Genomic DNA, 23,230 nt, shown 5'->3' on the forward strand with positions numbered 1-23,230 from the left:
TAACTTCAAGCACCTTGAGGCGACTGCTGTTGGGATTTGATGCTATATAAATAAAACTAAATTGAACTAAACCTGATCAAAAAGTATTTACAGTACACTCTGAATGCAAACACTTGAGTTGCTTTAATGAAAAAGAAAGCCGGAATAAGGAAGTGATACTGAACAGGCTTTATCACCCAAGAGTTCTTCTGACATTATTAGACAACAGAAGATTACTTCCTCATATCAGTGTACCGGATCTATGTAAATGTCATCTAAGTTAATGGCTCGCAATTTGATGAGTAAAAGGATCATCCAGGTGTGCAGACATGACAGCATTAGGATAGACAGTAGAAAGTGGGATGAGTGATAAAGAAAACTATCAGAAAAAGCAGAGGGAAAGAGTTAGGAGAAGCCAGATGGTGAAGCCTGAAATGGAGAGAAAAAGCAAACAAAGGGGAAAACAGAGGAGAGAAGAGATGGTGTGAAAAGGAGGAGGGGCAAGGTGTGAAGGAAAAAAGCAATCAGGGAAAAAGTTTTAAGGATGAGTACTTGGTGAGGTAAGCAAGGTCACATTCATCTGAGTTTATCTCCGCATCCTCCCCCACCTCTTTCTCCTTTCCACTCTACATTAATATTGGATGCTAGAGAGTGATGTGCTGAGGCTCACGTAGTCTCAGGAAAGAGAGAGAGAAAAGCAAGGCGGGGTAATGTCACTTATGGGAAGTCAAAGCAGCACTTGAGCATTACATAGTTCGACACCAACAGGTTGACCAAACCACTTATTTGGTCAAGGAGAGGAAGAAAAGAAAGCGCCAACATGCACATTCTCATAGCTTAGCAGCAGAAATAAACTAACTGGCTTATTTTAATCTCACAGGGTGGAGCTGCTGATGTAACATTGCCAAGATTCTGAGGTTGAGACATCTTGAGTTCATTAGTCCGACTGATCACTGTAGACACTTTGTCTGGCTATGTATGCATTACTGTGCCTTCACCCTAAGTTTTCAAATTACAAACTAATGCTGGAGCTCCAGTCAAACAGTGACACAGTGAGAACAGCCCGATGCCTAGAAACAATACTGTCCATTTCCTAGCAAAGTATTGTTTCTAGGCAAAGTATTGTGAGGTCATTCAGAAACGTTTTTGTTGGCAGTAATTCTAAGTGTGAAAATTGTAAAGAAATCACACGTAAACACAGAGGATTATGTTTATTAGGTTTACAATGCCAAAGGCAATGAAAATAGCAAAAAACCAAAAAACAACAGCTTCAAAAATGTAATAAAAGTTAAGCCTGATGGTTCTGAAGTCTCACCGCTGTGAGTAGCTCCGCATGTTTGAGCTAGCAGACTTTTATGCTGCATGCCCTTCATGACCTAAATGCATTAATATCTCCTCCTGAGATCAAATAGGGGAGCTTTCACTTGTTAGACAAATGTGTAAGCTACCAATGAGAAATACTTTATTTATGCACTGATTAATCTATCCCATGCTACTCCTCCTACTACTACTACTAATAATAATAAATATTGAAGAATCTCTACATCCTTAAGTAACAGAGTTTGCTCATCCACTTACTGTATACAGCTTCTGTGTTGGTCTTCATGTTCAGCCTCTTGTTGATGCATTCATTGCATTCTGTTTTTATTTACAATTGATCAAGATTCCGACTGTTGTGGAATCCGATAGATATTATACAGTAAATCTGTTTAAAGCAGTACTGATAACAGAGGAACTAGCTGTAAACTCAACATTAAAACAAAACAAACCCATTAGAAATATAATGATTGTTTTATCATTACAACACAAATTTGTAAAAAGTTGGGAGCAATGGAGGCATTTATTCACAGAGCATAGGAAGGAGGTTGGGGTGAATGGACTGGTTAATAAAACGCTGGACTTTAGGTTGGGAACCTGCTACTTGCTTCTCAGTTCAAGTGCTTGCAAAAGCTTTGCAAACACTCCGGTTGCAAAACTCAGCTGTGAATAACAAGACTACTAATATAATTTGCGAAGCTGCATGAACAAAAATCATTTTAATTAGACTGCTGAGACCAGCTCAATACAAAGAGGCGTGTGTGAACATGTTTTGTGGTTTGGCAGTAATGTAAAGAAGCACTGACTAAGCACATTCATCGCTATTTTATAGCACTGCTAATTTCTTCAGAATTCCTTCAATCTCTGTATTAATCTAAAAGTAAATCTTTTTTTTTAATATAGCACCTTTCTAGATAAAGATCACAAAGTGCTTAACAACAACTTTGTTACGTTGTATCTCTAACGCTAAGCGCTCATTCAGGTCTTCCTTCTGTTCTGTATCGCAACCTTTTTTTTCACTGACTGGTTTAATGTCAGACAATATTATCACGGACCGGTCTGAAAATACAAAATAAAATGATACGACCCAGACAAAAACTGTGGTATTTTGTAAATATAATAATAAATGCAAATAAACGCGAATTCACTGTGTAATTGTGTAACTTTATTAGCAGAATCCTCCTGAAACAGCATTGAGAGTAACATCCTCCTCTCTGCCCCTTAATGCTCTCTGGTCACTATGGTAAATATTTCTTTCAAAATAAGACACACAACCACAACATGGGAAAACCCCAGGGAAACTGAGCTAATGATAAAAACAATGAAAACCATAAATTTCACACCCGAGGCTCTCGCGGCCCGGTACCAAACGACTCACGAACTGTGACCCCGGGGTTGGGAACCGCTGCTCTATCTGACTGTCCAATAGTCATACACATAGTTTAAATGCTGTATAAAGGAGATATGTCACCAGTTCCAAGTGACTAAAATGATTAAAAAAATGATTTCCATTTTCTTTTTTAAATTTTAATGCAGAAAAGTGACAGTTCAGATTCTGGTAAAAAAGGATGACATATCCTTCCTCTTTTTATGGAAACCTCTGCGACAACGTATGACAACGTATTTCAAAAAAAAAAATATATATATATTTTTAATTTAATCTGTTTGGATATATAGACATATGGCATGGACACTTGGCTCCTGTAAGCCAAGTCAGCTGTTTTTAAACTAATATTGGACCAGAATCAAGTAGTTCAGCGAGAAATCCACAGCTGCTTGGGCATAGTTTGGTCAAAGCATTCAGTGAGGTGTGAGATTATTTTGGTGTCTAGAAAATGTTTGCATAGCTAAAAGTACAGTTGATATCACAATGGCAAACATTCCAGTGTGTGCCAGTGAATATTTAAACAAGGTTTTTTTTTAAAAAAAATAAAAAATATATGACCTTTGATAACCTTTTCACAATCTTTATTTTACTTTATTATCATTATAAAATATGTCCGCACAAACAGTGAATGTGTGTGTGCAATGATACTATCTCTTAGGGCAAAACAAAGATATTGCAGTTGACATTGGTCACAAATGGTGGTGATGTAATTATTTCAAGAAACACAGAAAAGTACCATTTCATCAATAAGGACCCTCAGATTGTCCAGCTTGAGTATGTAGAATAAATTGGGCAGCAGCTTATGTTTAGACAGTGAGAGGAAAAGTACTGGAATGAATTGGATTTGCCTCTATGACCCAGCCGGACAAGGTGACGTATCCTCAGTACACTAAGAGCTCATTCATTCTGCTCGGCCCACAGCTATTGTGTTCATGTTTGGGTCTGTGTATATGTGGACAAACTTGTAACAAAGCACAGAGTCAGGCCAAGTCCACGAATTACATGACGAACCAGATAGTGTAGGAAAATTACAGTGGAAGTGAGAACAACTGTTATGATTATGAACTGTGTTTAGGTCACATTTTCAAAGCATAATGGGTTCAACAACAAACGTAACTGCATTACATATACAAACAAATAACAGAGGAAAGTGAACACAATGAGAGCAGTGAGATGCCTTATGTCACAAGTCCCAAGAACCCACGGTCAGGGAGCCAATTGTGCCACCTGCTTGTTTTGTGTACCAACAGCAACACGCTGTTTACACTTCAGGATTTTAGTTAATGACCTTATGTAAGTGCGGAGGATGTTTATGCTGAGAGTATCTTAAGTTGAGGGGTTACTTCACTAACACTGCTGCGACACATAAGTATGGGACAGGGAAGCCCGAGCCATTCCCAGTGCAATTCTTTTTACACTTTCTTGCATGTAAATGCTCTGCGTATGGCTTCTTTGGAGAGTCACAAATATTCAACAGTAGCAGGACAGATTAAACGTTTTACAGTTTTATCACATTCATTGCTGCCATCTTGGATTGCTAACCTGGGGCTGGTGGAGCTGCTCCAACTTTCTGAGTAGGAAATCCTACTTAACAGTGAAAATGGATCAAAATTCCAACTGGGAAATTCCATCTTCTGACTTAATGTGAAACACACCAATAGTCTGCCAGTTTGAGTGAAAAATAAGAACGATAGTGAATAAGAAGAAACACTGACATTATCTTGGTAGGGTGAGTCAGTAATAAATAGGACAGGTAACAATGGGAGTAGCATCTGTAGATACACAGTTACAAAAAAACCCAAAGGAAAGTAAAACAGGAGCAGATAAAAACAGGAACAAACCAAGAGTGAACATCAGAGTAGGTTTTCATAACTTGAGGTGGCTTGTGGGGAGTGGACGATAAGCATAAAGCTGGATTTACAATGCTTTTTGTAGACTCGTAAAATTAATTGTTAAATAAGCTGCAGTGTTAGCCTTGAATCAAAAGTCTTAAATATCTGACAGTTAAAATACTGAGTTAACATTTTGTTGGGATGTGTTTCAGAAAAAATATAAACACAGCATGTGATTACCATGATAGAGCTAAACCGAGGGGGTCTCAGAGCATTGACTGTGGGAGGACACGCAGTATCCACACAAAACTGTCCCAGGTGACAAGGAGATGCGGACCTGGGATGTTCTTACAAATTCATTAAAAATTTCTGTTAAAACACTGCCCTCTAATGGTGAAGGTTTATTAAGATTTATACCAGGTAATAACAAAAGGTACCTTTAACTCTTATGGTCTTGAGTGTAATACATGTATATTTTTTTGGAAAGTTGTTGAAATACCATTTCTTCAGGCTTATTGAGTGACAAGGGCATCAGAGGTACTCCTACTCCAGAATGACAAGCAAATAAATAAACCTGAATAATTAAAATAAAAATTTTTAGAGCCCAAAACTGCTACAGGTTTGATACCGAATAAATAAATAAAGTTTCCAAGCACTTACAGTACTTTTTAAAAAACTAGATAGCTTTGTTTTTTGTTTTTTTTGTTTTTTTAGAAAAGAAGAATAGCCTTCATACAGGTCAAGTTCTTGTGCAAAGATTTTACAGCCATTTCTTCAGCTATTTCCTGGTTAAGAACAGGTCAAAGGAAATATTTCAAAATTAGAAATGTGCCACTTTCACAATTTACACCTACTAAAAATGGAACCAACTTGAAAGTCTCCTTTTCTTATAAAGAAAATACAAGTTACGCATCCTTGCATGCCAGAAACTTGTCTTCTGTAATTCATAGAACTGAGATTGCATAAATAGTTTACAACAATATAGAAAGTAAAAGCAAAAAAACACAGACTTTTTCGGTTACCTTTCATGTCCTTTTTACACACATTGACTAATCACTGAGGAGAACTAGTGTAAAAAGCTAATATGAGATAAGGTGATTCTTAAGCGTTTGCCAGAGTTTCAACAGTTTCGAAACACAGTAGCACTTCATAATTCAGCCTGTGACTTATGCAGTTTCCCTACATTTACCATCTAATTCGCCTAAACTTAGGGAGTCAGTTTTAGTATCTAAAAATATATACCAGCTCTTAATGGTACATAATAGGATACAATAGAAAAAGGAAGTAATGGATGGCAGTTTTAAAGGAAGTAGAAACAAACATAGGTTATTTTGAAAAGAAATTAGATTACTCCCTAAATTTACAAGAACTGTATTCTAAATGTTTGCATCTAGGCTGGCTGTGGCTCAGAACGTAGGAGACTGTGTAGCAGATGGAAGGTCACTTGTTTGAAGTGTCCTTGGGTAAAATAGGAAACCCCAAATAGTCCCCGATGCATCCACTGGTGTGTGTGTGTGTGTGCGCATGATATTTAGAAAGCATTTAGAATAAAGTCTGGTAATGGGAAATGTCTGAGTTAGAGCTGGGCGATAGAACGATAACGATATGTATCGCGATATAACTATTACTCGATAGAGAAATTAAGCTATCGCGATAGACCTCGCCGCTCTTGTCCTCTTTAAAAAAAAAAAAAAAAAAAAAAAAAGTCAGCCAATCCAAATTAAGTAGCGCAGAGCCGAACCAATCACAGCCGCAGCGTCACGTCGCGTGACTTGTTACCTACAGCACAAGTGCCAAGCCGCACGTGTGTTTGTTTGGGAAGCAGCCAGCGGGTAATGGAGGAAATGAGTGTGCCGACTAGAAAAATCAACCGAGCGTGACCGAAGAGAAAACAGATGACGGTTCCAACGTCGGAGAGATTGTTGAACGGAAGAGCCATAGAAGTTCCGTAGTGTGAAGGTATTTCGGCTATTTCAAGTCTGACAAAAAACAGAGTAGCGTGCACTGTAAATTGTGCCGAAAGCAAGTCTGGAAATACAATAAACTGGTGCATGCGTCACACTGTGCGCCACGTTATTGTTTCGGTGAAATGAATTTCTACAATACTGTTACTGTTAATTGTACTCTCTGCAGTGTTTAAATGCTTACATATACACACAGTTACTGTCCCTCCACACATACGACTCGGTTCTGCTTCTATGCCCCAGCTTTGTTTACTTTTTCCCACCGAGGCTTCTAGACTTCTGATTGGCCAACATTTCTGCACGGTTAGGAATCTAGCGCCACCTGCTGCTTTGGCATGTTCATAGCAGCGTTTTCCTTCATTTCTGCCTTTATGTGTGGACGGGATTATTTTTTAAAACGAAAACGGAAAATCTCTGTTTTCAAAAATACCCGTGTACGTGTGGACGTAGCCTCAGTCTCTGACTGGAAGCGCTAATTCGTCATTCGGCTTTTGTCAGACTAAAGTAACTGTTAAAACTGTTTGAAAAGCTCAGCTATACAACAAGGAGAGATTGAGAATTTCCTTTTAGTTCTCAGTTTATTTGATATTGACAAAAGTTAGTCAATTTTGTCTGTTCTTCTGTAAAACAAACTAAGATTTATTTTTAGAATTAATATTTTGTTTCTAAGTGGAATTGACAATTTAGTCTGTTTCGTTTGTTCTATTTTGAAACTTAAACGCTTTAGCGGCTGCCTTTTGTGTAGTTTGCAATATTTGCCTTTATTTATCTGAAAAAGTCTCATGTTCCTTAAGTACATCTACCCTGTTGAACTTATTATGGGAAATAAATATTTAAATCAAAACAAGCTGCTGATTATTTCACATTTTACTTGTGAGCAACGGCACATTTAAATCTTACAAATATAGTTATTTGGCTTATATCGTGATAGATATCGTTATCGACTGAAATGAAAAAAACATATCGTGATATGAAAAAATCTCATATCGCCCAGCTCTAGTCTGAGTCTGAGCATCAAGGTCAGGAAGGCATTACTGTGAGAACTGTGTGTCTCAAACACTCCATGATTTGTTCAGTTTCATTGCTCATACTTGACACCACAATACGTGATACCTAACCTGACCTCCAGTTTGCTAGGCTCTTTGCGTCAGAGCGCTAAAAATCTTCAAATTAGTCAGATTCATTGCAAAATTGCATTGTGCTTGGGAACGATATATTGTTATATTTGAGGAAGCATTCACAGGAATGCTGTGCTGTATTGAGGAATCAGGTTCCTTTGATGATGCTGAAATAAGTGATGATTGTCACTGTGCAGTACGTTTTGCAACCGGTTTGGATATTTTTAGTTTCATTGTTTCCAGTGTTGAACAATTCCCTTCCACAAACGTAAAGGCTTTAGAAATTTCGGCTCACCCTCAGTAACCTCGTAGTGTGTACAGCCAGTTATCGCTTTTCTTGTTGAGGAAATATGAGGTGTCAGATTTGAGTGGTTTCAAGTTGAGTTCAATTGATTTTGCAATCATGTATGAAAGGTAAAAATTTTTCCCATTGTCCAGCCTATCTATGTGTTCAAGTGCTTTTGATAATGTCAAAACTCTAAAAACATATCCTATAAGCACATGCTAATGTATAACGCTCACATCCTTTGTACGCATGTTTTAACCCTCCGAAGGCCAAGCAATCATCGCTGGTCACCCTAACCTTACACCTGACCTTAATACTTTTAGTCATTCTTCTGTCATTTCCAAGATTATGGAAACCAGTTTTTATTAAAAACAGAAGTTACATATTGTGATTGCCCAGTATTATTGTTAGGGTCTGGTTAGGGGTCATCACCAATGATGTTGATTTTAGTAGTAGTAGCAATATAACCTCAGGGTGGTCAAAGGTCCACTGTCACCTTCTTCAGTTACCTACAATGGGTCTATAGATAAAAGTAAAAAACAAATTAAATTGTTAAAATCAATTCAAAAGACTGGCCAACAACCAAATGACCTAATGCTAACAGGAGCTGCAACATTTGTTAAGCTGTGGGTAGATGCCCGACTCCGTCACAGCAGGTGGATTAAGTCCAGGAAACTAAAACTCCCTGATCCTCTGTCCTCACCTGGAGGACAGTTCTAATTGTCTTTAATGATGCAAACACATCCATTTCTTTACAAATCTATCTTCCGATTTATCCTCTATTCAGTTAACCCTGTGAGCTCAAAGTCATCATGGCTGGTAACCCTGACCTGATATTTTAGAGGAAAGCAAACTTTTTCGTTGTGTCTCATGTTTCAAGTGTTTTTTCATCCTTTAATTGACAAGACGTGTATAATTCTTGGAGAAACAAGAGCATCTCTATTAAGGAACATATCATGACAGCATACGCTCTTAGCTGCTGTATATCCTCTTAACAGTCAGGTTACATGGCCCACTAAGATAACCTCGATCCCTATATGGGGAATTAAGTACATCAAACATAGCACAGACCAACATGTAAACTAAACATTTGGTTTCAAGTCTTGATCTACTTAACAAAGTTAAAAATTAGTACACTGACTTAAAACTAAAAAAGTAAGTTTTTTTGTTGCAAGCATTGCAAAATTCTAAGAGGCATACTGTATTAACATATATGATCTGCTCTTGAACTCAATTGTTCTTTGTGCAGTCTGAGAATATCGATGGTGATACTGCATCTCAAAGATCCAGTTTCTTCTCTGCCCACAGGTACATACCTGGGATAAACATGATGACATGTGCAAGGTTTCTGAATGTCACCTGTCAAAGGCAACACCTTGACTTCCTACATAACTGGCTGAGGTGCGGTCAACGACACAGCATTATTTGAAGTTTTGCCAGAAAGACAGTTTCTGTCCCGAGACTTCAATCCAGTAGTTAGAAATAGTAACAATAGTCAATTGTGATAAAATGTAAAACTGATGCAATTCTTAATATCAGAGCTGCTGAAGGTCAGGTATTAGCAGGCTGTACTACAGTGTCTCAAATGAACACAAAGTCGACTTCGATGTTGTGTTACATAAGATGAAAAAGCCTCAAATTGCAGACAACAGATGCATGAAATGCTCTTGACAAACCAAAACATCACCAAGGAGAGTGCAATCTAAGGCTAATGGAAATGTACACATAATTCTAAATAATAATAATGATAATAATGATGGTCAATTTGGTAATTTCAGTGTATCATCTGCTTTGCTTGGTGTCACATGGTTGACTGGATAATGCACCGCAATGGTTTTACTTCACTTTTTGTTTTGCTGTTTTCAGAATTACACAAGTATGAATTATGAAGATAAAACAATTCTTGGAAGCTGTCATTTACTCTAAACCTGTGCTATTTCTCTTTATAATTTGGTCCATTATAGTCAGTGTGAAATATGAAGTGATTGCATAGCTGGTGTGTTGAATGACCAGCAAACGGGTTCATACACATGCTTGCTGACCAGTGTTTATGTCTAATGTGAATATAACCAGCAATCATTTCTATTTCAGTTTGGTAAATCAAGGTAAATTATTGGAGTACTTTTACCTATAAAAAATTAGCAGCAAGTGCAAGTGTATATATTTGTTGCCTCTGTATCTGAATGTATTGATATTTTCCAGTTGCATAGTGATAGAATCATAACCACATGACGAGCAAAAGGCTTGTGAATTTCCCTCAGAGCAGCTGACCTAAATGCTAGCCTTGCTGTGATGCACCTGTAACACTGCTGTCATCGTGTTTTATGTGTCATCATGGTTGCTGACTGACACATATCACCTGGGCACACTTCTGTTTCTCTGACATGTTGTTCTTGTCTTTTCACACCACAAATTCAAAATGTTGAATACGATGCAGTTCCTACCACAATGTAGATGCTTTCCTAACTATATTTTGTTAGCTAAGCTAGACATGCTAATTGAGACCTGTTGGTTATACAGTGAGGATTTGAGCTGAAACAGGAGTAATTCTTTGAAAAAGTAAATTGCTTATTACATATATATGAACATAGTAGCCTAAATATTTAGTTACAGCCAGTGGCTCCTCTTAGCTTATGACTAATGGTTACACGAGAGATAGCTAACCTGGCTAACTGGCTCCTGGTCTGTTTTATAGTTTTTAAAGTAGCTTTAACAGTTTTTAACCCCTAAACAAAGTTCAGGTGTTGCATGATATACTTATGACGTGCATAATGTAAATAAAATAGACTTGACCTTTATGACAAACTCCATAAATGACATTTGAAATGCTTTGCAATTGGATGCTAGCTCTAGCTGCACACTTAAAGGTATAAACATTATTGTATTATTATTATTATTATTATTATTATTATTATTATTATTATTATTATTATTATTGTATGAGTTTCTTCTAACTTTTGGCAAGAGAGTGAAAATGTCTTAAATCTTAACTGTTAACAAAAAGTGTTATGCTGCAGTATAAAGAGTTTACACAGTTAAAAAACAAAACAAATTACAGGTTACTAATAATGTGTTGGGCAAGCACGTGCAGCCCAAACAGCTTCATGTTTCTGGAATGGTTGATTTTTCCATCCCCTGATTTAGTGGTTTGACTAAGCACGTGGAGAGGGCTGTCTAACATGTTGGCCATAATCTCCCATCACTGTCATTTCTGGGTAAAAGTCTGACGACTGTGCACACCATAGCATTTAACATTGTATCATATCCAAACCATTCAGTAGCTAATCCCTTCTCTGCCTGCCCTTAGGGCAGTCCGTGGCACCTTGGAAGATATCGTTTCCATCATAATACAAATATTTGCTAATAAGATAAAGATTAACAAATGACTATTTTTATAAGGAGACATCTGGATCCAAAACATGCCAGCAAAATGCCCCTCATTACAGATCTCAACCATCTACCTGATCTGGTCAGAGGTCTAGGTTCTTCCTTTAACTTCTTGCAGGTCTATATTTTGTAGGTATAACCTGGGCTAGATGATATTGTTAAATATAAATCTATGCTTCTCGATAAATATAGAAATCCTTATTAAAGTATATTGAAATGAAGATGGACTGAAATATAGGATAGGCATCAAACAAAAAACACTACACTGTATGAGTAGATTAAACTACATGGTAATTTAAGTAGCACATACTATCTGTGTCCCCAGTCATTTATGTGTGCGGTCACGGTTAATCTGTATGTCTGACTGTCTCGTAGTCTGTGTCGAGATCAGTGTGTCCTCTTAAATTCATAATGCCATCTAATCTGAACTCACAATCGCTTTGAACTCATGCTGGTGGTGGATTAAAATCAAATAACACACACACACACACACACACACACACACACACATATACACACACACACACACACACACACACACACACACACACACACACACACACACACACACACACACACACACGTTTTGGAATGATTCCCATCATGACTCACTTTCACTGACCACACAAATGAGTGAGATAGGCAGTCTTGTGACAGGAAGGGAAATCAAGTGTTTCTCTTGAATTTCCCAGTAAAATACTATTCATATGAAGGGAAAGCGCACCCTCTAGAGGAAAAACTGCAGAATCACTGTAAAATGAGCCAATGGAGGCCGCTCCCGAAAGCTTTACTGCAAATAATGTATTATAGCCCTTCTGATACTTAAATCTTTTACGATTGTACTGATTCTAAGTAGATTAAGTACAATCAGAGCACGATGCTACTTACATTTTGTTCTGAGTTTTTGATTTTAGCAAATCAAACAAACTGGTTTCCAAGCGCAGTTTTTCTGGTTCTGTTTTTCTCTGCTATTACATTGGACGTTACAAGCTGAGAAAGTTCACTGGAGCCCATTATTTTTAAAATTAATATCTAAATTAACAGCTGAAAATGAGAATTAGATTCAGAACTTGTAGTAATCTGCATCAAATATGAAAAGTGAAAGAGTCTTAGAATTATGTTTGTGTAAGGAGACAGGTTTTATGACTGTGGCCTCATCTGGAAATGAGGAAACATCCTGGCAATGCTGCATTTGCTGTGGCTGCACAAGAGCTCGGCAACAAGGTGACTGGCAGCAGACAGAATTATAAAAAGTCGGACAGGAAATGTGCTGACTAATAGGATTATGGGTTCGCTGCATTAGAGGACTGCATTAAGCTGTGCAATGTGATTGTGAGTGGTTAATTAATTACAGTGAAACAGGAACCCTGGCTTTCACTTTAGGTTTGAGGACTGTAGGTAAATCGTTTCCTTGTTTGGGACATTTTTTTTAGTCAAAGCATAATATATTGTATGTAAAGACAGATGCTTTTTTACATTTTTATTATTATTATTATTTTTTAGTATTTTAGCTATTTTTTTTTAAACTACAGTCATTTCTGTGTCATCTACAGTTTTTGCTGTTGAACTGTGCACCCAGGGGATCAAATATCCCCTGGGTGCTGTCCATAAAGAGTGACAACAAGATCACTTTTATCTCCTACTCGACTATTACAAGATAACACTATTTCAAGTAATAACACATCCACAGATGTCTCCTTTAGTTTCCAGCCTTGTATGCTGAACAGGTTCTGATCACATGACACCAGGGGCCTGTTGCAAGGAAGCTTTGACTCAAGTCGTGAGTCAAAGGAAATAAAAAACCACAATAACTAAACTGATTAGCTTCTATGGCACCATTGTGCAGATGTTTTTGATAGAATTAGATTGTTCAAAAAGTCAAAAGTAATAAGTAAAATTATTTACGGGTAATCTGAAATAAAAGGCTAGGTTTTAATGCTTTAATTCCCCTAAACAGTAGTGATGGGCAGATGAAGCCCCATGAAGCACTGAAGCTTTTCATCCAATTGGTTCACCCCAACGCGAAGCTTCATGAAGCTTCATTTGCTCTAGCAGGACACCTACTGGACGTAAAAATAATAGCTGGCATGAATTTGAAGAGTGTGGCATTTTGCACACAGCCTGTAAATGTCAACAACAAAAGGAGTGTGTAAAACATGTATATTGTAGTGATGGCAGTATACTGTGTATATTTATAGTGGCAGTATGGGAAATGATTATTTGGAAATGCTTGAAATGGAAATGATCATTTACTGTGAGGTGAGGTGTGGTTGGGGTGTGGACAGTAGTTGTGCTTTTGTAACGTTGAGGTATGGACAGCTACACAGTCCTGCCTGTTCACATTTTATTCTGTAAAAACTAAATTTTCACTGCTTTTATGACCTTTTTAGTGGGGAGAACATAGCTAGGATTTAATGATTTAACAAATCTTTTGAATCCTTTGTCCTCCACAATGCTAAATGGCTGGGAGTCCTCAATCACCATGCTGACCAGGTCTTCATCTATTTGAGATTGTTCTCCTGAGGAAAGACAATAAAGATAAAGCACAAATATAAATATCACACACGTAACTTATTACAGTTGTATAATATTGTTATATCATTTAGTAACATTACTGCATCCTATATTATCATTGCATTTGATGGCTCACCTGGTCTTGCTCCACAATCGGTGTCCCCCTTATTCTCATGCAAAGCTCTGTAGTGCCTAAGCATGGATGAGGTGTTGTTGTTGTCATATCCCAGCTCCCTGGCACATAGCAAACACTTCACCTTGTACAAAAGTCAAGACAGCTCAACATAAATTGTATTGCACCATCAGTATCATGAAAATACATCTTCTGTAGAAATTTACATACCTTGCTGGGAGGAATAAGATCAAAATGTTCCCACACAGGGGAGGACATCCTCCTCTTCTTAGCTGGCTCCATTCTCTCCTGACTTTCCTCACTCTCATAAACCTCCAAACGGTCTCCAAACTCTCACTAACCGCAACTCTCCATCAAACACCCACATTTTTGAATGAAGTCTGAGGGGTTTATATCGCTGTCATATCTCGCGACAAAGTTCGAACCACTTCATGAACCAGTCACGTGGTACAGCCGGGCAGTGAGGCTTCGGACGTCATCATTTTCAGCTCCTCCCATAAATGAAGCAAGCCTCGATACGCGCTTCGCGGAAACGCCCCCTCCATTACTCGACACACGCTCCGAAGCCTCGATACAGAACGTAATATCACTACTAAACAGTGATTTCCTTATGTTGGGAAGCATTTAAGTAACAAAGTGTTGCAGGTTACCTTTGTGGTGGCCATCTTGTTTTCCCAGTATAGAGGAAGCCTGCCTCAATTGGAGCTCTTTTATAGGCCAGTCTGTATTAAGAAGGTGTGTCTTTAGAGTATTTAAAGGGAGCAGGAAATGGATTGGGGGCCATTTTGAGAAGTTGCTGTCTGCATGTGCATGATGTTGGCAAGAGATAATAAAACAATTACTTTAATTAAGATAGAGTGAAGTCTGATGTTTCCCTCACCGCCCCTCACTGCGTCACAGTTGGCGTCAGAAGTGGGATTCAGTTACTCCTGTGAATGAGGGACAGAACACGCTGAATGAGGGGTGTAGGACGTGGAAGAAACTGTTGGACAAGGAAAAACCCCCTTGCTGACATGGAAGAAAGAGAAGGTGGACGAACAATTGAGCCAGGTCCACCACCTGAAGGAGCAATGGCTGATGAGGATGATTTTGAACCAGTAGTACGACCTAAGCAGACTGCAGTTGGTGTCGTGAGTAAAGAACTTTCTGAACCGGATATTTTTGATGAAATTAGAGAATTTATGCGGCATTCTAAAAGAACAGAAGCAATACTGTTTGAACAGATAAAACAACTGCGTGACAATATACCAAGGCTGCAACATGTTGTACATTCTGAACTTCAGCCTTCTGTCCAGAGTGACATTTCCACAGCAGCTGTTTGTCCAAAGCAAGAGGCTGGGCAGCTGCCTCCATTATCAGCTGTACAGCCACCTCACGGAGCCACTGAACACCAAGCTGAGCTGCCTCCTCCATCTCATCCACTGCTTGTACAGTCTCAAATGCACGTCGTTCAACCTGCTCCAGTGCAGAGAGCAGAAACACACCGTGGGGGTGAGCCAAGAATACCTGACTTCAGGGAAGGTGAGGATCCTGAAAGTTTTTTTGTACGATTTGAACGCATAGCTAAAACGTGGGGATGGCTGCAAGTTGAATGGGCAGCTAGAGTGGTCACCTTATTGACTGGAAAAGCCCTTGAAGCTTATGCTGGCATGGATGAAGAACAGTCTGACTCTTATGAGGCCATTAAAGCTGCTGTGTTATCCAAGTTTAATGTAACAGAGGAGACCTACAGATACCGGTTCCGGAGCACCAGTGTACCCGTGGGAGAGAGTGTGCGTGAAACCTACAATCGGATAAAGGGACTCTATAAGCGATGGATGCGTCCTGACAGTCGGAGCAAAGAAGAGATCGGCGAAACCATTATTTTGGAACAGTTTCTTCGCGTGCTGCAGTCAGACGTCCGCACATGGGTGAAAGAGAACAACCCAAAGACAGGAGAGGAAGCTGCAGATCTGGCTGAACGTTACCTAGCTGCTCATCGTGAACCTTCTAAGTCAAAGATGACTGTGGGGAGACCAAAGTTTGGGGAGGTAAAACCTCCAGGGGTGACTAGTGTTGAAAGCTTGGACACTAGGGGTGGTAAGAAGCCTATACATTGCAGTCAAAGGTACAACCTCATTTGCTATTACTGTCAGCAGCCTGGTCATAAAGCTTCTTTATGTCCCCTAAGAAAACCAAAGTCAGTAGAGTTGTGTGTAGTTCCCTCCACAGGTCTTGAGGGGGAACTTACTGGTGATGGTTTAGTGCCACATAAACATGTGGTAGATGTTTCAATAAATGGCCGAACAGTAAAGGCTCTTGCTGACACTGGTAGCTCACAAACCTTGGTTAAATCTTCTATGTTGAGCAATGTATTACCTGACTTTAACAAACCTGTAAATATTACTTGTGTTCATGGGTGTCAAAAAGATTATCCAACAGCAGATGTCACTATTGAACTTGAGGGACAAGCATTTATGTTAACTGTAGGAGTGTTGGATCATTTAGCATATGATGTCATTCTGGGAGAAGACTTACCAATTTTAGACAGTTTGGTTCTTAATAACTCTGAAGCCTATTCCTGTGCTGTTGTCACTCGTTCAATGAAAAGGGGTTTAGAACCACTGCCTGATGTAGATGAAGACTTATTTGAAGGAGGGAGTAAACTCAGGAAAACAAAACGACAACGTAGGCAGGAGAAAAATAAAAACAGTGGTAGGGCAAAATTTCCAGAACCAACCTTACCAGTCTCCACCTATTGATCTTCAGTGGGAGTTTCCCAATAATTTTAGAGAAAGACAGGAAAATGATTCATCTTTAAAACCTCTCTTTAAGAAAGCATGCAACGTGGATGATGGAAAAGAAAATGATGTAGGGCTTAAAGGTGTAACTGGAGAACCTTTCATAATAAAGGATAAACTTCTGTATCTAGCGGACATGGAGAAACCCAGACTTGTTGTACCAAAAGAGTACCGATCAGTAACCCTGCATCTGGGCCACACTGTACCATGGTCAGGACATTTAGGACAGGCAAAGACTTACAATCGTGTTGCTCAATGTTTTTACTGGCCAGGATTGTACAAAGATGTGGTTGACTACTGCAAAACATGTCATGAATGTCAGAAAGTGGCTCCTACCAAAATTTCAGACCGAGCCCCGTTGCAAACATTACCAATAATGGATGTACCTTATGAGAGAATAGCTATGGATATCATAGGTCCTTTACCTAAGAGCAGTACTGGTCATAAATATGCGTTAGTCATTTGTGATTATGCCACAAGATATCCGGATGTTTATCCACTGCGTTCTCTGCAGGTCAAACACATTGTTCGATGCTTAGTAGACCTTTTTTCCAGAGTTGGCGTTCCAAAGGAGATCCTGACAGATCAGGGTACCAGTTTTATGTCACATTTGATAAAGTCTCTTTATGACCAACTTGGTGTAAAAGGCATTCGAACTACTCCCTACCATCCAGAAACGGACGGTCTGGTGGAACGATTTAATGGTACATTAAAGCAAATGTTGAGAAAGTTTATTGATGATACAGGCAAAGGTTGGGATAAATGGTTGCCTTTTCTGTTGTTTGCATATAGAGAAGTACCACAGGCTTCAACTGGTTTCTCCCCTTTTGAGCTGCTTTATGGAAGGCAGGTTAGAGGCCCCCTGGATATGCTGAAAGAGAACTGGGTGGCTGGAGTGGCACCGGGGTCTACTGAAGTGGCTTCGACGATGAACATCATTTCCTACATATTGCAGATGAGAGACAAACTGGAAACGTACAGAGAACAGGTTAGAGACCATATGCAGAAGGCGCAGCAAAAGCAAAAGGTATGGTATGGTATGACAAGCATGCCTGTGAGAGAGAACTAAAGACTGGTCAAAAAGTTTTGGTACTTTTGCCTACTGGACCAAGTAAGTTGCTGGCTAAGTGGCAAGGACCTTATACTGTGGCCAGAAAAACCGGCCCAGTGACATATGAGGTCATTTGTCCAGAGAAACACAAATCAAAGCAACTGCTACATGTAAACTTGTTAAAAGAGTATCATGAAAGAAATGCCCCAGAAGCAGGTGTGAAGCAAATCCTGATGGTACAAGATGTTCGGCCTGAAGACAGTGGCATTCTGGAGGTTGGAGAAGCTGAGATGAGCCCATTCAGAGGCATGCCCAAATCTGAAGACCCTCCTGAACATCTGACTGAAGATCAGTGGCAACAGTTGAATGAGGTGAGGCAATCCTTTCCATCTTTGTTCTTAGACACACCGGGGTGAACAAATGTCATAACACATAACATCATCTTGAAAGACACAAAACCTCTTCGTCTTAAGCCTTACAGGATACCAGAACGGATGGTGGAACCGTTGAGGAAGGAGGTTCAGATGATGCTGGAACTGGGAGTGATTGAGCCCTCAAGGAGTGAGTGGTCAAACCCCATTGTACTTGTTCCAAAGAAAGACTCCCCTCAACTACGATTTTGTTCAGACATGAGAAAGCTAAATAGTATTTCCTGTTTTGATTCTTATCCAATGCCACGGATTGATGAGCTACTGGAAAGACTAGGAAAGGCCAGATACATTACAACCTTAGATTTGTGTAAGGGTTACTGGCAAGTGCCCTTAGAGCCATCCTGTAAAGAATACACAGCCTTCCAAATTCCAGGAATGGGCTTATTTCAGTACACCGTGTTGCCCTTTGGTCTTCATGGGGCACCTGCAACTTTTCAAAGGTTGATGGACATTATCCTTAATGGTTGTTCAAAGTTTGCAGCTGCCTACCTGGATGATGTGGTGATTTACAGTGAGTCTTGGGAGGAACACCTGCAGCATCTAAAGGTTGTGTTGGCAAAGATCCAGGAGGCTGGTTTGACTCTGAATGTGAGCAAGTGTGCCTGGGCACAAGAAGAGGTGAAGTATCTAGGATACATTGTTGGCCATGGACAAATAAAGCCACAAGTTGAAAAGGTAAAGGCTATACAAACAATTCCCAGACCTAAAACCAAAAAGCAAGTGAGGTCGTTTCTGGGCTTGGTTGGCTGGTATCGGAGGTTTATTCCCCATTTCTCAACCTTGGCAGCCCCTCTTACAGATCTCACGAGAAAACACGCTTCTAAAGTGATGTGGAATGACGACTGTGAACATGCCTTCCAATGTTTAAAGAGACAGATTTCTGAAGCCCCTGTTTTGCAAAGCCCGGATTTTTCCAAACCATTTGTTGTACAGGTAGATGCCTCTAATGTTGGACTTGGAGCAGTGCTGGCTCAAGGAGAAGCTGGTGAAGAAAAACCTGTGCTTTTCTTAAGTAAGAAGCTGTTTGACAGGGAAAAAAACTATTCTACAGTAGAGAAAGAAGGACTGACAATTAAGTGGGCAATTGATTCGTTGAAATATTATCTCCTTGGAAGAGAATTTATTCTTCAGACGGATCACTAGTGATGGGACGTTCTGTATCGAGGCTTCGGAGCGTGTGTCGAGTAATGGAGGGGGCGTTTCCGCGAAGCGCGTATCGAGGCTTGCTTCATTTATGGGAGGAGCTGAAAATGATGACGTCCGAAGCCTCACTGCCCGGCTGTACCACGTGACTGGTTCATGAAGTGGTTCGAACTTTGCCGCGAGATATGACAGCGATATAAACCCCTCAGACTTCAATCAAAATGTGGGTGTTTGATGGAGAGTTGCGGTTAGTGAGAGTTTGGAGACCGTTTGGAGGTTTATGAGAGTGAGGAAAGTCAGGAGAGAATGGAGCCAGCTAAGAAGAGGAGGATGTCCTCCCCTGTGTGGGAACATTTTGATCTTATTCCTCCCAACAAGGTATGTAAATTTCTACAGAAGATGTATTTTCATGATACTGATGGTGCAATACAATTTATGTTGAGCTGTCTTGACTTTTGTACAAGGTGAAGTGTTTGCTATGTGCCAGGGAGCTGGGATATGACAACAACAACACCTCATCCATGCTTAGGCACTACAGAGCTTTGCATGAGAATAAGGGGGACACCGATTGTGGAGCAAGACCAGGTGAGCCATCAAATGCAATGATAATATAGGATGCAGTAATGTTACTAAATGATATAACAATATTATACAACTGTTATAAGTTACGTGTGTGATATTTATATTTGTGCTTTATCTTTATTGTCTTTCCTCAGGAGAACAATCTCAAATAGATGAAGACCTGGTCAGCATGGTGATTGAGGACTCCCAGCCATTTAGCATTGTGGAGGACAAAGGATTCAAAAGATTTGTTAAATCATTAAATCCTAGCTATGTTCTCCCCACTAAAAAGGTCATAAAAGCAGTGAAAATTTAGTTTTTACAGAATAAAATGTGAACAGGCAGTGTGTAGCTGTCCATACCTCAACCACACCTCACCTCACAGTAAATGATCATTTCCATTTCAAGCATTTCCAAATAATCATTTCCCATACTGCCACTATAAATATACACAGTATACTGCCATCACTACAATATACATGTTTTACACACTCCTTTTGTTGTTGACATTTACAGGCTGTGTGCAAAATGCCACACTCTTCAAATTCATGCCAGCTATTATTTTTACGTCCAGTAGGTGTCCTGCTAGAGCAAATGAAGCTTCATGAAGCTTCGCGTTGGGGTGAACCAATTGGATGAAAAGCTTCAGTGCTTCATGGGGCTTCATCTGCCCATCACTATGGATCACCGATCCCTGGTGTGGATGCACTCCAAGCAACATCAGAATGCGAGGATACTGCGCTGGTGCCTAGCCCTCCAGCCATACCAGTTCACCGTCCAGCATTGTCCAGGTAAGAACAATCTTATTGCTGACTATCTTTCCCGTTTGCTGGAGATGTGTCGACCAGAAGAGGGGGGGGGGGGTAGTGAGTAATGTTGGGAAGCATTTAAGTAACAAAGTGTTGCAGGTTACCTTTGTGGTGGCCATCTTGTTTTCCCAGTAAAGAGGAAGCCTGCCTCAATTGCAGTCTGTATTAAGAAGGTGTGTCTTTAGAGTATTTGAAGGGAGCAGGAAATGGATTGGGGGCCATTTTGAGAAGTTGCTGTCTGCATGTGCATGATGTTGGCAAGAGATAATAAAACAATTACTTTAATTAAGATAGAGTGAAGTCTGATGTTTCCCTCACCGCCCCTCACTGCGTCACACCTTATCTGTATGTTTAGACAGATGCTTTTTTAAATTTTTATTATTATTATTATTATTATTATTATTATTTTTTAGCATTTTAGCTATTTTTTTTAAACTACAGTTATTTCTGTGTCATCTACATGGAAGTTATTATAATGATTCATTTAAACACAAGTTCAGTCAATATTACCTGTAAATAGAAAATTCAAAAAGAGAAAAAATTACTGTGATCCCGACTGTTTATAAGCTAATGCAAAAAATAAATACATAAAATAATCCCCCCCCCCCAAAAAAAATCACATTATTCTTCCATAAAGACATTGCCCGCGGTTGTTAAAGCGAATATTCTTAATATTACTGGTGAAAAACTACACTATAACATAATTAAGTTGGTCACAGCTCTGCCTCCTGCTGGACAAATTAGGTAAAGCTACATGTAAACTAAGAGAAAGCAGCTAGAATTACCTCCACAGTGACTGTGATTTATATAGGTGCATGCACGTTCCAGAATATAATGAAGTGATATTCACACACTTCCATTTCCACCTACAGGCAGTTTTGAATCCCCAGCTGACCTAGCATGCATGTCTTTGTACTGTTGGAGGAGGCCAGAGTACAAAGAAGAAACCCATGTAGAAGGAGAACATGCAAATTACACAAAGCCTGAACTACTACAGTTCTGACCTACTAATTATTAATTATTAAACACACACACACACCTACACACATATGTGTGTGTGTGTGTGTGTGTGTATATATGTGTATATATATGTGTGTGTGTGTGTGTGTGTGTGTATATATGTGTATATATGTGTGTGTGTGTATATACAGTGGGGCAAAAAAGTATTTAGTCAGCCACCGATTGTGCAAGTTCCCCCACCTAAAATGATGACAGAGGTCAGTAATTTGCACCAGAGGTACACTTCAACTGTGAGAGACAGAATGTGGAAAAAAAAATCCATGAATCCACATGGTAGGATTTGTAAAGAATTTATTCGTAAACCAGGGTGGAAAATAAGTATTTGGTCAATAACAAAAATACAACTCAATACTTTGTAACATAACCTTTGTTGGCAATAACAGAGGTCAAACGTTTACTATAGGTCTTTACCAGGTTTGCACACACAGTAGCTGGTATTTTGGCCCATTCCTCCATGCAGATCTTCTCGGGAGCAGTGATGTTTTGGGGCTGTCGCCGAGCAACACGGACTTTCAACTCCCGCCACAGATTTTCTATGGGGTTGAGGTCTGGAGACTGGCTAGGCCACTCCAGGACTTTCAAATGCTTCTTACGGAGCCACTCCTTTGTTGCCCGGGCGGTGTGTTTTGGATCATTGTCATGTTGGAAGACCCACCCTCGTTTCATTTTCAAAGTTCTCACTGATGGAAGGAGGTTTTGGCTCAAAATCTCACGATACATGGCCCCATTCATTCTGTCCTTAACACGGATCAGTCGTCCTGTCCCCTTGGCAGAAAAACAGCCCCATAACATGATGTTTCCACCCCCATGCTTCACAGTAGGTATGGTGTTCTTGGGATGCAACTCAGTATTCTTCTTCCTCCAAACACAACGAGTTGAGTTTATACCAAAAAGTTCTACTTTGGTTTCATCTGACCACATGACATTCTCCCAATCCTCTGCTGTATCATCCATGTGCTCTCTGGCAAACTTCAGACGGGCCTGGACATGCACTGGCTTCAGCAGCGGAACACGTCTGGCACTGCGGGATTTGATTCCCTGCCGTTGTAGTGTGTTACTGATGGTGACCTTTGTTACTTTGGTCCCAGCTCTCTGCAGGTCATTCACCAGGTCCCCCCGTGTGGTTCTGGGATCTTTGCTCACCGTTCTCATGATCATTTTGACCCCACGGGATGAGATCTTGCGTGGAGCCCCAGATCGAGGGAGATTATCAGTGGTCTTGTATGTCTTCCATTTTCTGATGATTGCTCCCACAGTTGATTTTTTCACACCAAGCTGCTTGCCTATTGTAGATTCACTCTTCCCAGTCTGGTGCAGGTCTACAATACTTTTCCTGGTGTCCTTCGAAAGCTCTTTGGTCTTGGCCATGGCGGAGTTTGGAGTCTGACTGTTTGAGGCTGTGGACAGGTGTCTTTTATACAGATGATGAGTTCAAACAGGTGCCATTCATACAGGTAACGAGTGGGGGACAGAAAAGCTTCTTACAGAAGACGTTACAGGTCTGTGAGAGCCAGAGAT

At 39.8% G+C, this 23,230-nt stretch overlaps 2 long non-coding RNA genes across 2 annotated transcripts; one reads left to right on the plus strand and one right to left on the minus strand.

The window, feature by feature from the left end:
* Nucleotides 1-13,603: 13,603 nt before the first annotated feature.
* LOC146688824 (uncharacterized) lies at nt 13,604-14,479 on the minus strand. The gene is made up of 2 exons (XR_014916069.1): nt 13,921-14,479; nt 13,604-13,789 (listed from the first exon to the last, which is right to left on the minus strand). It is a non-coding gene; the product is annotated as an uncharacterized LOC146688824 (long non-coding RNA).
* A 4,846-nt stretch (nt 14,480-19,325) lies between these two features.
* Nucleotides 19,326-20,224, plus strand: LOC146688825 (uncharacterized). The gene is made up of 3 exons (XR_014916030.1): nt 19,326-19,700; nt 19,852-19,907; nt 20,039-20,224. It is a non-coding gene; the product is annotated as an uncharacterized LOC146688825 (long non-coding RNA).
* The last annotated feature ends 3,006 nt before the right edge of the window (nt 20,225-23,230 follow it).

This window comes from Copadichromis virginalis, linkage group LG17 (assembly GCF_057382275.1).
Source record: "Copadichromis virginalis isolate Kocher_CV1m ecotype Utaka linkage group LG17, C_Virginalis_male_GT1.1, whole genome shotgun sequence".
Taxonomy (NCBI): Eukaryota; Metazoa; Chordata; class Actinopteri; order Cichliformes; family Cichlidae; genus Copadichromis; species Copadichromis virginalis.